The following is an 18,042-nucleotide window of genomic DNA, read 5'->3' on the forward strand; positions in this document are numbered from 1 at the left end:
AACACTGATGAAGAAAATTGAAGATGACACAAATAAATGAAAAGATATCTGATGATCCTGGATTGGAAGAATAAGTATTGTTAAAATATCCATACGACCCAAAAAAATCTATAGATTTAATTCAATCTCTATCAAAATACCCATTACATTTTTCACAGAACTAGAATAAATAGTCCTAAAATTTACATGATGGTGGTGGTTTAGTCACTAAGTCATGTCCAACTCTTAGGACCCCGTGGACTGTAGCCCACCAGGCTCCTCTGTCCATGGGATTGCTATTTCCTTCTCCAGGGGATCTTCCCAACCCAGGAATTGAACCCAGGTCTCCTGCATTGCAGGCAGATTCTTTACTGACTGAGCTACGAGGGAAGCCCCAGAAAACCCTGAATAGCTGAAGCAGTCTTAAGAAAAAGGAACGTAGCTGGAGGTAAGTTGCTCCCTGACTTTAGACTAAACTACAAAGCCACAGTAATTAAAGCAATTTGGAAGGACAAGTTACTGAATGAAAGAAAGTATTTGCAAATGATATGACCAGTAAGGGGTTAATATCCAAAAAATATATATATAAGTTTATACAACTCATATCTAAAAAAACTCAATTGAAAAATGAGCAGAGGACCCAAACAGATATTTTTCCAATGAGGACATTCAAATGGCTAACAGGCACATGAAAAGATGCTCAATATTGTTGATTATTAGAGAAACGCAAAATAAAACCACAATGAGATATCACCTCACACCTGCCAAACATCAGAAAGCCTACAAATAACAAATGTTGGAAAGAATGTGGAGAAAAGGGAACCTTTGTACGCTGTTGGTGGGAATGTAAATTGGTACAGCCACAATGGAAAGTGTTATAGAGATTCCTCAAAAAAACAACATAGAACTACCATACGATTCAATAATTCTACTTCTGGGTTAATAGACCAAAAAAAAAAACATCTAAAAACATCTAAAAACACTAAAAAAAACATCTAAAAACACTTATTTTGAAAATATATAGGGACCCCAATGTTCAAAGCTGCATGTTGAGATATAAAAGCAACCCAGTGTCCATCAACAGATGACTGGATAAAGAAGACGTGGTATATATACACAACGGAATACTATTCAACCATGAAAGAGAATGAAATTCTGTGATTTGCAACAAGATGATGGACCTGGAGGTCCATGTGAGATATGCCTGGTGAAATAAGTTAGGCAGATAAGGACAAATACTCTAGGTTATCACTTATGTCAGATCTAAAAAAAATAGCATAAATGAATATATATGACAAAACATAAACAGAGTCACAGATATAGAGAACAAACCACTGGTTACCAGAGAGGAGAGGGAAGGCATGGGGGGCAAGATAAGGGTATGGGATTAAGAGATACAATTACCATATATAAAACAAATAACTACCACATATAAAATAAATAAGCAACAAGATCATATTGTGCAGCATATGGAAGTATAGTTATTGTTTTATAATAACTTTAAATGGAATATAATCTGTAAAAATTTTGAATCACTATGCTATACACCTGAAACTAATATCACACTGTGAACCAACTGTATTTCAATTAAAACAAAGTTAAATGCCAGTTGAGTAATTATTTTTCCCCATCATGTATATACATAAATCTAATTTTAATCCTATTTGGCATTGATTCAGGCAGAGTTATTCATTGTATTTGAGGAGAATATATAATCAGTAAGGTTATATATATATATATATAAAATCTCGCCTGGAAAATCCCATGGATGGAGGAGCCTGGTGGGCTGCAGTCCATGGGGTCACTCAGAGTTGGACACAACTGAGCGACTTCACTTTCACTTTTCCCTTTCATGCATTGGAGAAGGAAATGGCACCCCACTCCTGTTCTTGCCTGGAGAATCCCAGGGACTGGGGAGCCTGGTGGGCTGCCGTCTATGGGGTCGCACAGAGTCAGACACCACTGAAGCGACTTAGCAGCAGCAGCATGTGTGGTAAACCTTAACAGAGTTCTAGAGAGGACTGTAAGTAAACTGTGAATTTTAATTTTATTTAAGGGAATAGAATTGCTTTATGAAATAAAGGATGGAACAGTGTGAAAAAGAAAATGGCTATCCTGGCTCTGTCACAGTACTGTGTCAGTGTAGCTACAAGAGATATTTTGGGCATCACCATAAAGCACTGTTGCGGGAGATCCAAGTGTGATTTTTCTGCTGACTATGACAGGCTTCCCTACTAGCTCAGACAGTAAAGAATCTGCCTGCAGTGCGGGAGAACTGGGTTCGATCCCTGGGTTGGGAAGATCCCCTGGAGAAGGAAATGGCAACCCACTCCAATACCCTTGCCTGGAAAATGCCATGGATGGAGGAGCCTGGTAGGCTACAGTCCATGGAATTGCAAAGAGTTGGACATGACTGATCAACTTCACTTTATGACAGTGCGAGCTGAGGTCTGAATGTGTAATTGTTTCCAGAGTGTACATGGGGTGTGATTCATTGACCTTTCAGCTAAGTAGACGCAATCAAAAGTGGTATATTGATTTAATCAGAAGAAAGACTTTGTCAGCAAGTAAAAGCCTTAAACCTAAAAATAATTCTTAAGTATGCAAAAACATCCCTGAAACACAAATGGGCAGAGCACTGCATCTGTTGGCTCACACCAGAACTGTGTCCGTGCTGCCAAAGGGAGAATTCAGGAAATCATCAAGGTGAAGCCAGACAGTAAAAAAAAAAAAAATCAAAATGCAAACTGGCTTTCCTTAGGTTCTGCTGAGCAGGACTTCTTATCTGAAATGCCTACATAATTTTTTCAAGATTTATCTCTAATTTGTATCCATGGAAATGCTTTTTTGACTTTGTCTAATTCTTCAGATATAATTTTTTCTTGCTTAGCTATTATATAAGGCTTTGGAGCCTTTGAAGCCTATCCATCTGGTATCCTAAAAATAGCTCCATATTGTTGCAACCCTACTATGTGACAACCATCATATATGTATACCTCATTAGTCCTGATAACATCTCTAAGAGAAAGATTTTATCAGACCCATATTACAGACAAGGAAACCCAAGCCAGAGAGATTAAATAATCTGGCCAAGGTCATGAAACCAGTGAGTTTCTAAGTAAATATTGGAACATGGGCCCAAAGTTAATCCCCGTTAAAATGCTATATTGCTACATTCATGTCATTATAATATAAAAGAGGTGTTGGTTATTGGTTCACTGTCAGCAGATGCAGCACTGTGATTTTATTATCCAGGAGATCAGCCATTTTACTGTGCACAAATTTTTGCAACCAAAAGATGCAATGTTGTGGATGTCTGGCAGAGGCAGGGATAGAACTGTAGTTGTCAAGTTGGCAGTTATGGGGTTTATGACCAATTCCCTGTGTGTTGGGCCTAGTGGGACACACAGAATACTGAAACATCCAGCCCTCTTCCTTGGTAAGCTAAACAGACATTGTTTCTTTGAAAAATTCCCTCGTTCCCCAAGCATTTCACCAGTGGCAGTTGAAATGACTTTAGGTGGGCCACTGACCCCTAAATTAAATAATATTGAATCTCAAAGAGAGATGTATTCCCTTTTCTGTCTTTCCAGGGACCATCAAGAAGAATGGCTCAGCTTGATGCTAGCATGCTTTTTAAAACTCCTGCTAATCTCTTTTGCCAATGAAGTGAAAGCAGGTATTTGATTCAGAGGCTTTGGCAAGCAATAGAGCATTTATTTTATTAGTAGCTTCTATTTAGAACAGTTGATGTTGTGACAGTGATATAAATTGTCCATTCTAAATGAATTCAGGCTAAAAAGTGAGTCAAATGAAGTAATGATATTTTATAAAATAATAATACAGACACATGGTGATAATACATGTTAAAAAAAAATAGTACAGTTATATGGCAAAATAGCCAACCCAGAACCTGAGTGACTGAAATACAACCTGAAGAGAATAGGCAGGGTCTCAGACAGCCCATCCTGCAGCAGGTCCTGAATTAGACTCTGCTCCAGCTCAGTCGCAGGGCGAAGATGTCCCCAACTTCTTCTACAAAGATGAACAAGTAGGAAGTCCTTTTTTACAGAAGAGAAATTGTGCATTAAAAAAAAAATTAATCGTGTAAGCCTTGCTCGCGATAATTAGGTGCTGTCATAAATAGAGTGACCAATCAGTGACTTTTGTTCTAGGTAAACTATAAATAACCTCTGGAAATGAGATGAAGTTGTTTATAAAAAGATAACATAACGAACCTTGACTTCAAAGTTCTACTAATTAAGAGCTTCATTTGAAGGGATGAAACCAGAATATGAAGGTAATACATGTCACAAGAAGCAGCCTGCCAATGCAGGAGGTGCAGGTTTGATCCTTAAGTTGGGAAAATCCCCTGGAGCAGGAAATAGCTATTCACTCCAGTACTCTTGCCTGGAAAATTCCACGGACAGAGGAGTCTGGCAGGCTACAGTTCATGGGGTTGCAAAGAGTCAGACATGACTGAGCACGCACACAACTAAGCAACTGAGGATGTTGTCGTAACTAAAGAACTAAAGACCTTCTTTAGTACAAATTCTCTCCCTTAGGATGCAAATATGGGGAACTTAATGATGGTCCTCCTACCCAGCATTAGCTGAGAATGTACATGCCATGTAAAGCAAACATCCTAGATCCCAACTTGGTGGTTTGATCCCGTCATCTGGCTTTAAACACCTTCTCCGTGCTGATCCTCCTGTGTCAGCTCCATCAGGGTGAGATTCTGTCTCTCTGCCGCGAGACCGTACGGTAAACAGTCCTGAATATGTGCTGACTGAATCAATGCAGGCTGCCACTTAAGCTCCTGATTCCCTATAATCATCCCAGGAAGAAATTGTCCCACAGTGTTTTGCACTCTTCCTCAGTCTCTAAAATAGACTCTCCAGAGCACGACATGATGTTACCTCCATGTATCAGGGTTGTCACTAGGAGAATTGAATAACTAAGGCATAGCAACACAAACACTGGCCTTCTCAGGTGCTGTGAGCCTCAGGAAGTTGGTTCCCTCACCAGCCCATGTGGATAAACCTTCCAGACTTTTGCCACTGCCTTTTAATATTTTTCTTTCTCTACCATCAATGGCAGATAGATGGGGAAACAGTGGAAACAGTGGCTGACTTTATTTTTCTGGGCTCCAAAATCACTGCAGATGGTGATTGCAGCCATGAAGTTAAAAGAGGCTTACTCCTTGGAAGAAAAGTTATGACCAACCTAGACAGCATATTAAAAAGCAGAGACATTATTTTGCCAACAAAGGTCCATCTAGTCAAGGCTATGGCTTTTCCAGTGGTCATGCATGGATGTGAGAGTTGGACTATAAAGAAAGCTGAGCGCTGAAGAATTGATGCTTTTGAACTGTGGTGTTGGAGAGGACTCTTGAGAGTCCCTTGGACTGCAAGGAGATCCAACCAGTCCATCCTAAAGGGGGTCAGTCCTGGGTGTTCATTGGAGGGACTGATGTAGAGGCTGAAACTCCAATACTTTGGCCACCTGATGCGAAGAGTTGACTCATTGGAAAAGACCCTGATGCTGGGAAAGATTGAGGCAGGAGGAGAAGGGGATGACAGAGGATGAGATGGTTGGATGACATCATCGACTTGATAGACATGGGTTTGGGTGGACTCTGGGAGTTGGCGATGTACAGGGAGGACTGGCGTGCTGTGATTCATGGGGTCACAAAGAGTCAGACACGACTGAGCGATTGAACTGAACCATTATTATAAGACTGTCAGGTATCATTATTTTTCACTGTCAAAGTACCTGACTTCAACAGCTTTCTTTAAAACTTCTAGAATGGCTGCTTCTAGATAACTAAGCTTATTAGAACTCTGGGATATGTAACTATTCAATATAAATAAATAAAACAATGATCACAGTCATGAAATTAAAAAAGACACTTGCTCCTTGGAAACAAAGCTATAACAAACCTGAAAGTGAAAGTCACTCAGTCGTGTCTGACTCTTTGCGACCCCATGGACTGTATAGTCCATGGAATTGTCCAGAATACTGGAGTGGGTAGCCTTTCCCTTCTCCAGGGGATCTTCCCAACCCAGGGATAGAACCCAGGTCTCTCTCATTGCAGGCAGATTCTTTACCGACTGAGCTATGAGGGAAGCCTGTAACAAACCTAGACGGCATATTAAAAAGAAGAGAAATCCTTTGGCCAAGAAGGGTCCATATAGTCAAAACTATGGTTTTACCAGTAGTCCTGTATTGATGTGAGTTGGACCATGAAAAAGGCTGAGCACTGAAGAATTGCTGCTTTTGAACTTTTGTGTTGGAGAAGACTCTTGAGAGTCCCTTGGACTGCCAGGAGATCAAACCAGTCAATCCTAAAGGAAATCCACCCTATATTCATTGGAAGGACTGATGCTGAAACTCCAATACTTTGGCCACCTGATGCGAGGAGCTGACTCATTAGAAAAGACCCTGATGCTGGGAAAGATTGAAGGCAGGAGGAGAAGGGGATGACAGAGAATGAGATAGTTGGATGGCATCACTGACTCAACGGACATGAGTTTGAGCAAGCTATGGAAGACGGTGAAGGCAGGGAAGCCTGGTGTGCTGCAGTCCATGGGGTCCCAAGGGGTTGGACACAACTTAGCAACTGAACAACAATAATATGTATATAAGCACACACATAGGCACACATACATACATATATACTACTTCTGGTTGGACCGCAGTGCTCTGGAGAAGCAGGGGAAAGCTTTTTCATGACATGATTAGGAGAGTGTGGCATGAACTTAATATGTGGGCTTTGTGACATTTGTTTTAGCTGCTGAGAACCATTTTCTTTTCTTCTTCATTCCCTGTTGTGATCAGTCTAGTTGGAGTTTCCAGATAAATAACTGCTGAACAAGTAGGGTGCTGGTATAAACATTAAATTAAGTACAGCCTAATAATATTTTGAAGCTCATTCATTTTTTTACAGCTTGAATTTAAGCATGTGCCAAGTGATTTCCCAAGGTGAAAAGTGAAAGTGAAAGTGTTAATCGCTCAGTCGTTTCCAACTCTTTGTGACCCCATGAATCTCCATGCAAGAATACTGGAGTGGGTTTCCATGCCCTTCTCCAGGGGATCTTCCTGACCCAGGGGATCAAATCCAAGTCTCCTGCACTGCAGACAGATTTCCCAAGGTCGAATCTGTTTTACCCAAGTGCATCCTTTCAGAGGTAACGACGTCTTCACATTCCAGCCTCCATGAGTTCTACTGATTCATGTCAGTGCGCCACAGATAATTTATTCTGTCAAATAAAAGTTTGGTTTACTATTAAAATATAAATACACCTCCACCAAGAAAGGTAACATTAACTCCCACTAGTGAGTATAGTTTAACATGAAAACATTCCATATCCCTTCTTGAAAGCAACTTTTGATGATGATGATGGACTTGCCAAGTGGGCCTCAGGGCTTTTGACCTTATTCTCCCTACCTGGCACAGTCTTCTCCTGGATGTTCACATGAGTTGTTCCCTCACCTTTCTTCTGGTTTTTGCTCAGATGTCACTTTGTCAGTGAGGCCTGCCCTAAACACTTCACAGGAGCAGCACGCAGCCCCCTTATCCTACTCTATTTTTCCCATAACATTTGTCACTGTCTTCCTACTTATTTGTTTATTAACTTAATATCTGTCACCCTGTACTAGAATTTAAACTCCAAGGGAATTGAGACTTAATTTTGGAAACTTTTATATTGCCAGTGCCCAGAATAGTACTTGGCACTGTAGGTTCTCAATAAATGTCTGTGAATGGATGAATGATTGGAAGATACAGGATGATCTAGAAATATCTCAGCCGGACTTGGAACATCATGGAAGGCTTCTTGGAAGAGGCCATATTTAATGTTAGCTCTGAAGGATAACTAAGAGATGTTGGGCTGTAGAGGGATGACGAGTTTGTGTGTGTGTGTGTGTGTGTGTGTGTGTGTGTGTGTGTGTGTGTGTGTGTGTGTGTGTGTGTGTGTGTGAACACCTAGAGGCAAATGAAAGCATGATAGCTCCAAGGATCTGAGAGAAGTTTCTATATGGTTGTAGTAAAAAATGAAGGAAATGAGACAAAAATGAGTCATTAAGAATTGGTACTGTGGGATACTGGGTTATTCGTACTGTTATAAGATCATAGGAATGTTGGGCTATTATTGGCAGATCTTCTAATTTTTCAAGAGAAACCGGATTTTGAAAGATTGCCTCAAATTTATAAAATGCTATAGAGACTAAATAAAACATCCATATATCAGGTATAGCTCCTGACAATTCCTTTTACCCTCTGCCCTCCACAGTAACATACATATTTCTGGCCCTCCTTAAACTCTCCTCCAACCACGCTTGCAAATGTATATTTAATTCTTCCTGAACCCAAATCCCAGCCTATGACTTATGCATTGTCTTTCAAACTCAACATGTGTTCCTACCCACACAACTTTGTACAAGTGGGTCCCTTAGAATTCCTGACCCTCCTATCTTTCACGTTTCCTTTACGGGACCAGAAGGTTCCTTGTTCCCCCTGAACTCGGAGTGGATCAGTTACTGTCTTCCATTTGGAAGCCACCCCTCCCAGCAAAGCTATTCTGCTGGGACATGCACCTGATAAAGCCCACCTAGGCAGGAAGGCGGGCTTCTTTGTGCTGGGTTTACATCTCATTGGTGCAGGTTTCATTTGGGCTTTGAAACTTTATGCATTTCGTCTTTCTTATATTGATGACTTTGCCGTGGAAAATAGATTTAAAATCATATATATATATATATATATATATATTTACATGAAAGGAGATTGTCAAGTCATGTTCCCTGTTTTCATGAACTAACAGCTTTTCCAGTCTCCTGTCACAGAATTATGGACCAAGGGCTGAATCTGTCCAGTAACCTATTCATATACAGTCTGAAAGCTAAGGATGGTCACTGCACTTTTAAATAGTTGAAACATCAAAAAAATAATAGTATTTTGTGGTGCATGAAAAGTTTATGAAATTCATATTTGTGTCCATTAACAAGCAGCTACACTTCCTTGATTAGGTGTTGTCTGGGATTACTTTTACACCACAGTAACAGAGTTGAGTAATCGCAAAAGACTGCAAGGAGATCCAACCAGTCCCTCCTAAAGCAGATCAGTCCTGGGTGTTCATTGGAAGGACTGATGCTGAAGCTGAAACTCCAATACTTTGGCCACCTCATGCGAAGCACTGACTCATTGGAAAAGACCCTAATGCTGGGAAAGATTGAGGGCAGGAGGAGCAGGGAAGGACAGAGGATGAGTTGGTTGGATGGCATCACTGACTCAATGGACGTGAGTTTGAGTAAACTCCGGGAGTTGGTGATGGACAGGGAGGCCTGGCATGCTATGGCCCACAGGGTCTCAAAGAGTCAGACGCAACTGAACAATTGAACTGAATTGCAAAAGATACCATATGGCCTACAAAAGCTAAAATATTTACTATCTCACCCTTTACAGAAGTTTAAATCTAGAGAAATAATTACTGGACTTTGGGATTTCCTGGATCAGTAAAATTAAAGAATAGGAGAGGAGAGGAAGCAAACACAGGGCCTGCCAACATTTAGTTTCTTACCAAGTGAAGACAGACAAATGCTGCTCTTATCACCAGAATTTAACAAAAGGAAGTGTATTATAGCACAAAGAAATGAGAATGAACATACTCATAGAATAAAGATAATATTGTGCATTTCAGAGCATGGGGCCTTAGAATTAAACCTAATTGGCTTGAGTCCAAGGTCCAGTTTCCTTTGAGTCCAAGGTCCAGTTTCCTTTGAGTCCAAGGTCCAGTTTCCTATATCTGTGGAAAATAGGTCTCATTACTTAGCCCTTTTAATCTTTAATTTCCTTAATTTAAAGGATGTCATAAAAATTTCAAGACTTAATCTTTTTAGTGTTATCTCAATAAAATGAAAGGTTTCTAGGTTATCATGTTATTTTCACTCAGCTCACATCCTCTGATCTCACCATACTGAGCATTCCCGTAGCATGGGGATATGTCCCATGTTTTGGCATTTAGTTTTCATCGCCTTTATTTGTACATTCCAGTAACAAATTAGTCTTAATATCCTCAAAGGCAGAGACTACAGTTTGTCATTTTTGGACCATTTTGGTGCCTAGTATAATACCAAAAATACAGTTAGTGCTCCTATACATGTACAGTTAGTCCCCTTGATGCAGCAGACTCCTGGCTCTCAACATCTCTTCTGCATTATCCAAAGAAAATACTGAGGTTGAGAAACAAATGTAGTCATAAGTCTTTTCTACTTACTAGAAATAGATGACTGTTCTCCAGGGCTGCTTAGCATGGTCCAGTGTTAGCAACACAATCATGGCAGAATACCTCCTTTTACTTCTTTTTATATAATTCATTTCTCCTATGGTCAGATAACTGAGCAGTTCCAGATGTTCAAGCTGGATTTAAAAAAGGCAGAGAAACCAGAGATCAAATTGCCAACCTCTGTTGGATCATCAAAGAATGAGGATAATTCCAGAAAAACATATTCTTTCACTTTATTGACTACGCCAAAGCCTTTGCCTGTGTGGGTCACAAAAACTGTGGGAAATTCTTAAAGAGATGGAAATATCAGACCACCTGACCTGCCTCCTGAGAAATCTGTATGCAGGTCAAGAAGCTACAGTTAGTACTAGACATGAAACAACGGACAGGTGCCAAATTGGGAAAGGATTTGTCAAGGCTGTATATTGTCACCTTGCTTATTTAACTTATATTCAGTGTACATCATACAAAATGCCTGACTGGAAGAAGCACAAGCTGGAATCAAGATTGCAGGGAGAAATATCAATAACCTCAGATATGCAGACAGCACCACCCTTATGGCAGAAAGCGAAGAGGAACTAAAGATCCTTTTGATGAAAGTGAAAGAGGAGAGTAAAAATGCTGGCTTAAAATTCAACATTCAGAAAACTAAGATTGTGGCATCCAGTCCCATCACTTCATGGCATATATATGGGGAAACAATGGAAACAGTGACAAACTTTATTTTCTTGGGCTCCAAAATCACTGCAGATGATGACTGCAGCCAAGAAATTACAAGACACTTGCTCCTTGGAGGAAAAGCTATGGCTAACCTACATAGCATATTAAAAAGCAGAGACATTACTTTACTGACAAAGGTCCATATAGTCAAAACTGTGGTTTTTCCAGTAGCCATGTATGGATGCAAGAACTGGACCATAAAGAAAACTGAGAGCCAAAGAATTGATGCTTTTGAACTGTGGTGTTGGAGAAGATGCTTGAGAGTCCCTAGGACTGCAAGGAGATCCAACCAGTCCATCCTAAAGGAAATCAATCCTGAATATCCATTGGAAGGACTGATGCTGAAGCTCCAATACTTTGGCCACCTGATGTGAAGGAAGGACTCATTGGAAAAAATCCTGATGCTGGGAAAGATTGAAGGCAGGAGGTGGAGGGGACGGCAAAGGATGAGACGGTTGGTTGGCATCACCGACTTGATGGACATGAGTTGAGGAAGCCCCAGGAGTTGGTGATGGACAGGGAGGCCTGGCATGCTGCAGTCCATGGGGTTGCAAAGAGTTGGACACGACTGAGCAACTGAACTGAAACTGAATGGTCAGATGCTATAATATAGATCACAAGTTAAGGGACACTGCATATTAACCCATGTTTATGGCACAAATTGAGGTTCCTATCAAAATGGGTAACTGAGTTAATAAAGCCTGTGATTATTGAGAGGAAAATTAATATAGTAGTTGAAATATATAATTTCTGGCTTGGGAAAAATTGGCCATGATGGCTCTTTAAAAAAAAAAAAAAAAGTGAACTAATTACAGGATTCAGCTGCTTAAGCTTTAATTCGGCAGTAGACCAAAGAGCCCTCAGACTCCTGCGGAGCTTTCTCTCTCCATCTCTGCTGGAGCTAACCCTTCGACATAATTAAGAAATAATTTCAGAGTAGCCACACATGTAGGCAATCAGACCCAATACAAGAAACACCTGTTTTTACTTCAATTCTGGCCCGCTTACTAATAGGGCATATTTGTCTTGGGACATTGTGTTTGCTTGTGTAATTGTGCATAGCACATTTTCAGATTTGACCACAGAGGAGTCCTGGAAGCAGCTCTGAGTGAGTGTATCTGAGTAAGCAAGGCACAAAAAACTTTCCTCATCTTCTGTACACACAGACGTAAGCATAAGGGGGCCGTGTGCTACCCTCTGCCCACATCATGCAGGGCAAACAGGAAGCTGTCCGTGAACTGCTTTGGTCTCTCCAGACTTAGCAACCAGCCTCCTTTTGTTTGCTTAACAATTCCAGGCCCATTCAAGCAAAAGGGGTGGAAAATACACAGCAACGGTTAAACACTGAGAGTGCTGACATCAGACAAGTGGAAGAGGCTCTCTGATCCAGTGGGAGGACTCGTTTCAAGTGTTTGGAGTTTCAATATCATGCACTTTAACTACACTCTGACAGGGTGTTCTCATGACCTAGCTTGGAAGAAGGATGTTCTGAGAATCACAGAAGAAGGGGAAGAGTTGCTTGAGGGCATGGAGAACATAGAGATGGTAGAATTGCAAGAAGGATATGATCAGAGGAGAAATAAAACTCGGCTCCAAAGAGCCAGAGCAGAATGAAAAGTGGTGTCCAGTCGCCTTGTTTATGCCAGTGAATGGAAATGAAGTGGAGAACAAGGGCAATGGGATGGAAAAAGTCATGCTTGCAAAAAGTAGCTGCATATTCATGGTAAAAAGTATTTTTAGGCTTGAATTATCTCACATTTTCCTCAATTTTATACTTTGTTTTGTGGGTAGAAATATGTAAAAATATAAGCTATTTTCAGGACTTTTGTATAAACTGTATGTTGTTAGACATAATTTCTTAGAAGTTTTATAGAGGTATAATTTGTACTGTAAAATTTATCCTTTGAAAGTGTACAGTTCAGTGGAGCTTTTTCATATATTCTCAGAGCTGTACAACTCTCACCACTTCCTAATTTTAGAACATTTCATCCCTCATCCCCCCCAAATCCCATGTCAGTAGGAGTCACTCTCTATTTCTGCCCCCAACCTCTTCAGCCACTAACCTGATTTCTGTCTCTGTGGATTTGCCTGTTGTAGACATTTAATAGAGATGGAATCATACAATGTGTAACCTTTTGTGTCTAGCTTCTTTGACCCATTATGACGTTTTCAAGATTCCTCCGTGTTGTAGCATAAATCATTACTTTGGGCCTAAATAATATTCTAGCATATGAATATCTCATATTTTATTTCTCTGTTCATCAGTTGATTGATGTTTGGATTGTTTCCATTTTTTTGGCTATTGTGAATAGTACTACTTTGAGCATCCATGTGCAAGCTTTTGTGTGGATATACATTTTCAGTTATCTTGGGTACATAGAAGTGGAATTATTTGATCATGTGGTAACTATATGTTTAACTCTTTGAGAAACTACCCACTCTCTGAGATACCAATTTCTTAATAAAAATTTAAGAAGTCTGAATGAGCATCTTCCTAACATGCTTCCCAGTGCCAATATTCTGATAGTATGTTTGTTAGCATGATAACCCCTACCCATTGTGGTTCTGAATATTTCATTTCTGAGGAGGATGGTATGGTTGACACATGTATGTAGGAGCTTGATAACAATGAAAGTACCCAGTTTCATTTGTGAAGACAAAATACCATTTGACAACTGATATTTTTCTCTAAATTCGTTTGTGATTTGAAACTCAGCTTTATTTTCCTTTTGTATGTTGATGATACACAGTGAAATACTAGAATGAGCTGAGAAAAGTTTAAGAAAATGTCAAGTGTCCTTTCTGGTGAAATCAAAATCCTGTGGGTTGGTCACTTTTTGATTTAGGAAAGGTTATTATCATTGATTTTATCAGAGTCCCAAAGTGACTTTCAGAACACACTGTTCCTTGGGGGAACCATGTGGTAGGATGAACACCAGCCCTTTCTGAGTCCCTGGTCTTACCCAAGAGAGAAATCCAGTATTAATTCCTGCTCTTCTGGAAGTATTTTCTTGAAAATAACAAGCCTCCACTTAGAGAAAAGCTGTTACTCTGATTCTGTTCATTTATACTGATACTGGTTTATGTTAAAGGGGCATCCATATGGCTTTGTCAATCATAAATGCATTAGTGGAACATAGATAATAGTGCCTCAATTGAGCCTCATAGGTAAATTTCACTCCCGCAATCTTTGTGTTTCTCCTTCCGCTTTCACCTCCTCTATCCAAAGCAGAACTTTCCATCTCACTTCTCTTTTATTTTTCTTTATTTAACCTTCTATGATCACTTGACTTTTGTTTCACCTCCATCTCTTATTCTTTTTCAAACCTTTTAACCATTCTGTTTTAACATGAGGACTCAGAAGATGATAGTGAGAAAAGGGAGGAAAAAGTAGAAGAATGAAAAGGAAAATCTGGAGGAGGATGTAGAAGCAAAGATAACTGTGATTGGGGAGCATAAGGTGAAAGGACAAGCTACTCAGAGAAACATTTGCTAATGTGTTATCTTATAAAAACATGATACATTTTCTGGAAAGGCAAGACTAGAGTGTTTAAAGAAAAAGTACCCAAGCTAGGCATCAGCACACTTTTCCCATCATTGCAAAAGAACTGCAGAAACATGCTATCTGACTTTTTAGTAAGCTCACTTCCTCTTTGAAATAGACAACTATAAACAAAGTATTTTCCTGGGTTATTTCTCTCCCATTGTTACTTGGGAACTCTTTTTGTTCAGCTGAAAATGACAGTATATACATACTGTCTCTGATGTATTTGTAGGTTTCATGTAAGGGGTAGTTATTTAATTGAATTCAAGTACCAGGCTTTCCAGGACCCACTTGCCAATGCAGGAGACATAAGAGACACAGGTTCAATCCCTGGGTCGGGAAGATCCCCTGGAGGAGGAGATGAAAACCCACTCCAGTATTTTTGCTTGGAGAATCCCATGGACAGAGGAACTTGGTGGACTACAGTCCATAGAGTCGCAAAGAGCCGGGCACCACGTCCTATACCTGGTGTGTGTGTGTCTTTTGGTAAAAGTCCTAGGTTTTACATAGTCTTTTATTACATATTAATGTAAGTATACTTGAGATTTCCATAGCTTATTCCATGTAGGTCAAAGAGCATATAATCAAAATACCATTGAGCGAGTCACATATTACATTGCTTTGAGCCATTTGTAGTCCAAATGCTTAATACCCACTAATTAATTTTTTTTAATTTTTATTTGTTTAAAATTTTAATTGGAAGCTAATTACTTTACAATATTGTGGTGGTTTTTGCCATACATCCACATGAATCAGCCATGGGTGTACATGTATTCCCCATCCTGAACCCCCCTCCCACCTCCCTCCCCATCCCATCTCTCAGGGTTATCCCAGTGCACCAGCCCTGAGCCCACTAATTAATTTTGATTGTAATGACAGAAAGAGAAAAAAAAAACCTTAAAAAAAACATATTTCTTTGTCAACTAACCCTTTTATTGTGAAACATAGCACAATAGAAGTCTATTCCACAATAAAGTGAGTAAAGCTAAATGTATAGCTTAATCTATATTGTAAATACTTGAATGGTCATGACATAGGTCAAGAAGTATAACATCGCCAACTCTAGCTTTACAGGAATCTGGACATCTGCTCTGGTCTGAATGTTTGTGTCTCCCTCCCAGATTCATACCCTAGCCCCAAAGGTGATGGTGTTGGTCGGTGAGGCTTTGGGAAGGTCATTAAGTCATGAGACTGGAGCTGTCATGAATGGATTAATGGTCCTACCCTTCTGCCATGTAAGGGAACCCTCACCTGACCATGCTGGAACCCTGGACTCAGACTTCCAGCTTCCAGAACTGTGAGGACAGTCATTCTCTTTTTTATAAGCTCTCCTGAGGTATTTTGTTAAACAGCTGCCCAAATGGACTAAGATAACATACAACAAAGCAAGTCCTCCCAACTTGTCCTTCTGGTGTGGATTCCTTCTTCACCATTTGTTGTTCTGTTTACATTTTAGACATAGTTTTTCAAGTTCTAACAAAATTCCTGCTGGGGCTTTCATTAGAACTGCATTGGATTTATAGATTGATATGGAGAACAGAGTATATTTATTATTTATTTAAGCCTTTTTCCTGTAATTTTACAATGATCTCTATAGAAGTCTGGCATATGTTTTAGAAGATTTATTTCAAAGTATTTGATCTTACAAAAATTATGTCAAAATTTTACAGTTTTATGCACAGAAATCTTGGACACTGATAAGATTTTTCCCCTAGCCATTTGATGTTTTGTACTACTGTAAATACTATCTCTATTTATCTCTCTCTTTTATATTTTGTCATTTAGAAAGAAAATAGATTTTTGTGTATTGATTTTTTTATCCTGCTGCTTGCTCAGCTATAGATTCCTTCAGATTTTTAATGTATAAAACCATTCATCAATAATAATTATTGATCTTCATTTTTAATCCTTATACATTTTCTTTTCTTACCTTACAACACCAACTAGGACTTCCAGCATAAAATGAAATACAAGTGTTATTCCTATCTGGAAAGAGAGACTTCCAGTTTTCTTATCATTAAGCATAATGTATGTGATGGGTGTTTATAGATAATCTTTGTCCAATAAGGACTTTTGGGTATTTTTTTCCCTTCATTTGATATGGGATTTAGTATTTAAATCATGATGGATATTGAATTTTGTTAAGATCTAGGTGTGAAGGTTCTCACTCTTAACTAGAGTCTCATTGCTTCTAAACCATTTTAGTGAAAAGAGCTGGGCAATACAGGTATGGGTAGATGCACTCACATGTATATATGAATATATATACGTATATATATCCATCTGTGCGTGAGAGAGACATGTGTGTATCTGAGAAAGAGTGTGTATGTGTGGGTTTGCATACCTTTGAGTTCATAACTGATACATCCAATTCCAATCCATACACAGGGTTAATTCTAGCCTTTCTCCTTGCCTTATATGTAATTTTTCCTTCAGGAAAAACCTGGATCTCATTATCCACAATATACTTATTTTTTCAATCCTAGAATATAAAGTAATTTTAGATTTTCTAACCCATAACCCTTAAAAAAAAAAAAGCAAAAACAAATTTACTAATTAGAGTACTGTATTTGCATATAGTTCCTTTTGTCCTTAGCCTTGGAATTACTGTGAAAATATTGTTTAAAGAATTGCTTAGGTTCCTCTTCTTTTCCCTCAACCCTCTTCAATGTGATTTTATTGTTGTTGTTGACTTGTTTTATAGTTAGGTGCATTTGGTTACTCTTTTTATTCTGTTTGGAGTTGCTTTCATGTGTCAATTAATTTAAAATTTTTGACACAAAATGATTAAATTAATGGTTGTGAAACATTACCATGGTTCTAAAAGCCAGAACTGTATGAAAAGGTACATTCAGAGCAGTGTCACTCAGATTATTCCTCTTTTCTGTTTTATTCTCCCATTCTTTCCAACCCATTCCCACTCACCCTTTGTAGATAACCTATCTCATTTTCTCTTTTACCCTTTCTGTATTTGTTTGCACAGTTCAGTTCAGTTCAGTCGCTCAGTCATGTCCGACTTTTTGCGACCCCATGAACCACAGCATGCCAGGCCTCCCTGTCCATCACCAACTCCCAAAGTCCACCCAAAACCATGTCCATTGAGTCAGTGATGCCATCCAACCATCTCATCCTCTGTCATCCCCTTCTCCTCCTGCCCTCACTCTTTCCCAGCATCAGGGTCTTTTCAAATGAGTCAGCTCTTCGCACCAGGTGGCCAAAATATTGGAGTTTCAGCTTCAACCTCAGTCCTTCCAATGAACACCAAGGACTGATCTCCTTTAGAGTGGACTGGTTGGATCTCCTTACAGTCCAAGGGACTCTCAAGAGTCTTCTCCAACACCACAGTTCAAAAGCATCAATTCTTTGACTCTTGGCTTTCTTTATAGTCCAGCTGTCACATCCATACATGACCACTGGAAAAACCATAGCCTTGACTAGATGAACCTTTATTGACAAGGTAATATCTCTGCTTTTTAATATGCTGTCTAGGTTGATCATAACTTTTCTTCCAAGGAG

The 18,042-nt window shown here is 39.4% G+C and overlaps 1 long non-coding RNA gene across 14 annotated transcripts in view; it reads left to right on the plus strand.

Moving 5' to 3' along the window:
• Positions 1-18,042, plus strand: part of LOC122700630 — a 526,773-nt gene that overhangs the window by 390,324 nt on the left and 118,407 nt on the right. For 2 of the 14 annotated variants that reach the window (XR_006342829.1, XR_006342828.1), the window contains one exon: positions 339-427. The exons of the other annotated variants lie outside the window; for them this stretch is intronic. This is a non-coding gene — a long non-coding RNA (uncharacterized LOC122700630). The remainder of the gene's footprint in view (positions 1-338; positions 428-18,042) is intronic. 14 annotated transcript variants of the gene reach the window in all.

This window comes from Cervus elaphus, chromosome 9 (assembly GCF_910594005.1).
Source record: "Cervus elaphus chromosome 9, mCerEla1.1, whole genome shotgun sequence".
Lineage (NCBI taxonomy): Eukaryota > Metazoa > Chordata > Mammalia > Artiodactyla > Cervidae > Cervus > Cervus elaphus.